Raw genomic sequence first — 6,002 nt, forward strand, 5'->3', positions numbered from 1 at the left:
CTGCTCCCCCCAAGCACTGCTGGCCCATGGGCTGCCATCACTGAGCACAGCCACTTGGCCTGGTGCTGGTGGGAGGTGGGTGTGCTGGAGGGGACTGGGGTGGGCTGAGGTCTCACTGTGGTGCCTCCTGGGCTGGGGCAGTTGGTAGAGCTGGTTGTCTCCACCCATTCAGCAGCAGCCAAGAGCATTATGAAGCTTTGTGAATATGATGAATTCCAGTGTGACCGAGGGGAACAAACTCCTCCCCACCAAACACTGGGTAGGAAGAAATCCCCAAATTCTTTTTAATTTCCCCAAATACCTAGAATTCAACTGTTCAGAGTCCCGGCCCACATGGAAAAGTCTTGGGTTTGAGGCATGATGCCCATCCATCTTCATGGGGGGTAACAGACTCCTCAGTGAGGGTTTCTCCTCTTCCCCACAGAAAACAAGAGCTTGGCTGGCTGTTGAAGTAGGCTCCTGCTAACCTGTCTGGTGTACAAAGATCTTCTGACTCTTTCTGTGGTCAGAAAGGTTTTGATTCTCCTCCTTCTGCTCTTTCCAGTACTTTGAGTTGGGCTCTCATGTGTTGCAGCTTATTCTGAATTCCTTCCTGAAGCCTGATAGCATCATTAGGTTGCTCCAGCACTTTGATACCTTCAGAGTTCTCTGGCTTTGAACTGGAGAAGGCTGGGCGGATGCCCTGGGCATTGATTTTTCCAGGTTTCGAACTCCTGCCAGCTCTCTTCAGCAGTCTCCTCACCCCTTGGGTCTGTGTCAGCCATTTGGCTTTTTTTTTTTCTCCTTTCATTTGGAAGCTGCACTTTAAGTACAAGTTTGAATTTGCAACCAGTTTGGCCTTTGGCAATTTCCTTTGAAAATCTGACCACAGGTGCCCACCACATGCACTCCCCACACTGCCCCAAATGAGCCATTCAACATCAAATACCCATCCCTTACCCCTTAGCCAAGCACCAGGTCCCCCAGCAGTCAGTTCAGGTTCTTCTGCTCATCCATTTCCTTGAGGTATTGGTTCCAGAGCTGCCTTCCTGAGGTGCACAAAGCTCCTCCACAGCTCCTAGGGGTGATTTGGGCAGGGACTCCTGAGAGCTCCAGCAAAAGGAGCAGCCACTGCCTGAAGTGGGTCCTGCAGAATAACAAGGATCCTAAACTCTGCCTACTGTGAACAGGCCAGTTTCCTAAACAGCTTTTTAGGCAGAAATAAGGTTTTTGGGGTTTTTTTGACTGTCCAGTTTAAATTATTTATTGATTCTGGCAAGAAAATTTGCAGTGCCCAGCAGGGCAGGAGCAATAACTGGAGCAACTCTCTTCACCTTTATCTGCTCTCAGAGGTGGCAGTGCCCTGCTGTGGGAGCTCTCTGCAGCAAGTAGCACAGGGAGGGCTCTGGATCTTGCTTGGAGACTGTCAGGATCTGTGCAGGGATCTTTGGAACTTGTTGCTTCATGATACTTTGGTGAGCTTCTCACTGGGGCTGCTACTTGGCCAAGTGTCTCCTACATGAAACTGCTTTTCCAGCTACCTCCATTCTCACCCTGGGCTCTGCAGCCCAGGTTAAAGGGAACAGGGAGTGGAGGTTTCTCTAGACCCTCAGCTCACCAAGAACTGATGTTCTGCTGTCCCAACTGGTGGCTTAGCGTCCCAGCTGTGGTGGGAAGGGCCAGCTCAGCAGGCCCTTGAACAGCAGTTGGGTAGCTCCAGTACCTGTTCTGTGCCCAGCTATGCCTTTGGCACTGTTTTCTCACCCTGACTGTATTGGTGCCACAGCAGGCAGTGTCCTGCCACCTGTTCCGTGGACACACTACCCCAGACCTAACAGTGAGCCTTCCAGAAGGCAAAAAATCAGCAACAGTTCTCATAATGGTCCCATCAGGTTCTGCCTGCCTTCTCCCTTGCAGGCCAGGAGAACCTTTACCTTGTCTTGAAAAAAAGCTGCCAATTCTGAACTCGGTTCTTACTTAACTGACTTGCTCTAGGACCCAAACCAAGTTAAACTCCAATTTAAGCTGGAATGTGTAAATGCTACCCTCTGGAGCACTTCAAACATCCCAGCTGGGAGTGAATTCTACTCCAGCTGCCACTGCATGGTGTTAGATCTAAACGTTGTCAGGGTCAGCCCCACCCCAGTCCCAAACTCGCTCCATGCTGGTCTCCCACTGCCACCTCCTCAACCTCACCCTGAAGCCCTTCCTCAGACTGTTACTTGGCATCTCTCACATGGGCCTTGACTGCCACCAAGTGATGACCAACTCTTCAGCCCCTTCCACCCACCAGAGCGCTCAGCAAAAGGGCCAGCTTCCCATTTCTGCTGACTCTTGTTTACAGCTTTTGTTTCATTCCTGTTAATAAAGTTTTTTAATTATCTTTGTGGCCACAAGGGTATTTTAATTGGCCAACACACACTCATAGTGATCAGTATCTTCATCAGAGATCTGACAGGGAGATTGCAGTACCCTCAGCAAAGCTGCAGGTGAGTGGTGTCTGGTAAGTCTGAAGGATGGGCTGGGAGCCATCCAGAGGGACCTCGGCAGGCTGCAGAGCTGGGCTGAAGAGAATCTCATCAGGTTCAGTAGGGCAGGGTCCTGCACCTAGGTGAGGGCAATCCTAAGTATCAGTCCAGGCTGGGGGGTGATGAAATTGAGAGCAGGCCTGCGGAGAAGGACTTGGGGGTACTGGTGGAGGAGAAGCTGGACAGGAGCCAGCAATGGGCACTGGCAGCACAGGCTACTGTCAACCTGGACTGCATCCAAAGCAGTGTGGCCAGAGACGGAGAGAGGGGATCCTGCCCCTCTGCTCTGGGGACACCTCACCTGCAGTGCTGTGTCCAGCTCTGGAGCCCTCAGCACAGGAAGGACATGGACCTGACGGAGCAGGTCCAGAGGAGGCCAGAAGGATGATCAACGGGCTGGAGCACCTCTGCTACAGGAACATGCTGAAGGAGCTGGGGGTATTCAGCCTAGAGAAGAGGAGACCTCAGAGCAGCCTGCCAGGACCTGAAGGGACTACAGGAAGGCTGCAGAGGGACTGTTCCCAAAGGCCTGCAGGGACAGCACCAGGGGCAATGGTTTGAAATGAGAGCAGAGCAGATTGAGATTGGATGTGAGGAACAAGTTCTGCAGCAGGAGGCTGCTGGAACACTGCAACAGGTTGCTCAGGGAGGGAGCTGAGGCCCTATGCCTGGAGCTCTTCACGGTGAGGCTGGAGAAGGCTCTGAGCAACCTGCTCTAGTGGAGGATGTCCCTGCAGATGACCTTAGGAACTCCCTTCCAACCTAAACCATTCCATTGTTTTATGAAGTGTCAAATACTTCAGCTCAAGCCCATCAAGATGCTTGTGTTATCACCATGGGTTCAGGTGTTCCAGTGCACCCAGCAAGACTGCAAGGGGCTGGGCAGAGCAGCAGGACTTGTTTCAACATCCCCTGGTTCTCCAAAAGTAAGCATTAATAGTAGAAACAGTTTGCTGGGCACCAAAAGCAAAGTTTATAGCTGCTTTGTGGCTTTTCATGCCACCTAAGGAAGAACAGAAGCAAAAGCAGAACATGCATTTCAAAAACTTTATTCAATCTGTCAGCTGTAAAATCAGCCTCAGAGAAGCCAAAGTGGAGATAGAGCAGCAAAACAATTCAGGAATCAAGGCTGAAGTTGATTGGAGGCTAAGGGAAGAATATTGCTATATTCCTATAATCTACTTAACCTCAAGGACTCCTGAGATGTAAATTAACTACCTGAACCACCTAGCAAACCACCTAGTCCATCCAGTGAATCCTTTCTGTTACCCACCACTGCCACATTTACCTGCAGTTCCTGCAAAAAGCTGATGACTTTTCTTTTTTATGTCCTTCAGGCAGGTTCTTACTTTGTGCTTTCACATCCTTCCTGACTCCCAACTTTATTTGACCCCCAAAGAATCACAGAATGGAAGATCATCCAGGCCAACACCCCCTGCCAGGGCAGGGTCACCCAGCGCAGATTACACAGGAGCACATCCAGGTGGGGCTGGGATGTCTTCAGAGGAGACTCCACAACCTCTCTGGGCAGCCTGCTCCAGGGTTCCAGCACCCTCACAGTGACAAAGTTTTCCCTTCTGTTCCCTTGGCACCTCCTCTGCTCCAGCTTGCCCCCAGTGCCCCTTTTCCTGTCCTTGGATATCCCTGAGCAGAGCCTGGCTCCAGCCCTGCACATCTTTATTACCAGCAGTGAGGGCAGCCCTCAGGCACCTCTGCTCCCAGCTCCCACAGGCTCTCCTCGTAAGGAAGATGTTCCACTGCCTTCAGCAGCTTTGTGGCTCTGTGCTGGACTCTCTCAAGCAGTTCCCTGAAGTCCTTCTTGAGCTGAGGGGCCCAGAACTGGACAATATTCCAGATGTGGCCTCACCAGGGCAGAGTAGAGGGGAAGGAGAACCTCTCTCAACCTACTGACCACAGCCCTTCTAATCCACCCCAGGATGCCCTTGGCCTTCTCAGCCACAAGGGCACACTGCTGGCTCATGGGCATCTTGTTGTCCGCCATGACCCCCAGGTCCTTTTCCCCTCCACTGCTCTCCAACAGATCAGTCCCCAGCCTATCCTGGTCCATGGGGTTGTTCTCTCCCAGATGCCAGACTCTACCCTTGGCTTTGTTGGATTTCATTCAACTTCTCCCTGCCCAGCTCTGCAGCCTGGCCAGGTCTGCCTGAATGGCAGCACAACCCTCCCATGTCAGCCACTCCTCCCACTTTGGTGCCAGCAGCAAACTGACAGTGCCCTCATCCAGGTCATTGCTGAATATGTTCAAAAGCTCTGGTCCCACTACTGACCCCGAAGGATTCCACTAGACACAGGTCTCCAACTAGACTCTGTCCTATTGACCACAACCCTCTGACTTCTTTCCTTCAAACAGTTCCCATCCACCTCACTCCCTGATCATCCAGACCATCACACACTGCCTCAGCTCAGGTGCGAGATGCTGTGGCAGACAGTGTCAAATGCTTTCCTGAGATCAAGATAAACCACATCCACTTCTCTACCGTCATCCATCCACCTGGTTATGTCCTCACAAAGGGCTATCAGGTTGGTTAGAGTTGACTTCCCCTTGGCAAAACCATGCTGATTGCTCCTAATGACCCTCTTGTCCTTGATGTGCCTAAGACCAGTGCCGAGGATAAGTTGCTCTATCTCCTTTCCAGGGATGGGGGTGAGGCTAACTAATCTATAGAAGAGTAGGTTTCAGAGCCATACCGGGAGCTGCACCGCTTATTCTGCTCCACAGCCCACCCGACCCCTCAAGAAACAGCTAAGCCAAAGCGCCAGCTAACCACGTCAGCCCCAGCTTCACCCACTTGTGCTTTCCCCGCGGCTGCAGACCCCGAAAATACTCAGCGGGACACAGAATCTAGCGGCTGCACATTTTACCTCCCTAAAACACCTGGAGCAGCTGCACTGCCTGTCCAGAAGCCTCCCAGCAGGCCGCTCACGGAGGATGCCGGTGTCGGAGCCCCGGGAAGGCCACCGGCCGCCAGGCCTCACACAGCGGGCTATCCCTCCTGTCTCAGCTCCGCTCAGGCCGCCCCGATCCGCTTCCCGTGGCTGCGATCCCGCTCCCGCCGAGCCCTGAGGAGAGAAGGCAATGTGTTGAGAGCGGCCCAGCCTGGACTGCTCGGCTCCACCGCCGCTCCCTCGGGCCTCAGCCATGCATTGTCAGCAGGGGCGGCGGCCGCCCGCCGCCGTCAGACGAGGTGTCAGAAAGGTTGAGAGATCATCACCGGCCCTCCCACATTAACGGGCACCCCCGTTACCGGCCACAACAACCACCTGCACTCACCTCCCACTTGGAAAGGCCGAGCCTGGCCCCCACTGCAGAATTTATAGCGTCCTCCACGTCACTATTGGTCAGAACGCAGCCAGTCAGAAGCGGGTAGCGTGATCGTCCTCCCACCTCCCCCAACTCTCATTGGTCCCCGCCTTTCCGCGCGCCAATGGCGCCGCGCAGCGCGGTTGTGGTCTGCTGCCGTTTGATTTGGCCTT

The 6,002-nt window shown here is 53.3% G+C and overlaps 1 non-coding gene across 1 annotated transcript; it reads right to left on the reverse strand.

Moving 5' to 3' along the window:
• Positions 1-5,656: 5,656 nt before the first annotated feature.
• On the reverse strand, positions 5,657-5,745 carry LOC128974697 (small nucleolar RNA SNORD60). Its single transcript, XR_008489315.1, has one exon. It is a non-coding gene; the product is annotated as a small nucleolar RNA SNORD60 (small nucleolar RNA).
• Positions 5,746-6,002: the final 257 nt, after the last annotated feature.

This window comes from Indicator indicator, chromosome 22 (assembly GCF_027791375.1).
Source record: "Indicator indicator isolate 239-I01 chromosome 22, UM_Iind_1.1, whole genome shotgun sequence".
Lineage (NCBI taxonomy): Eukaryota > Metazoa > Chordata > Aves > Piciformes > Indicatoridae > Indicator > Indicator indicator.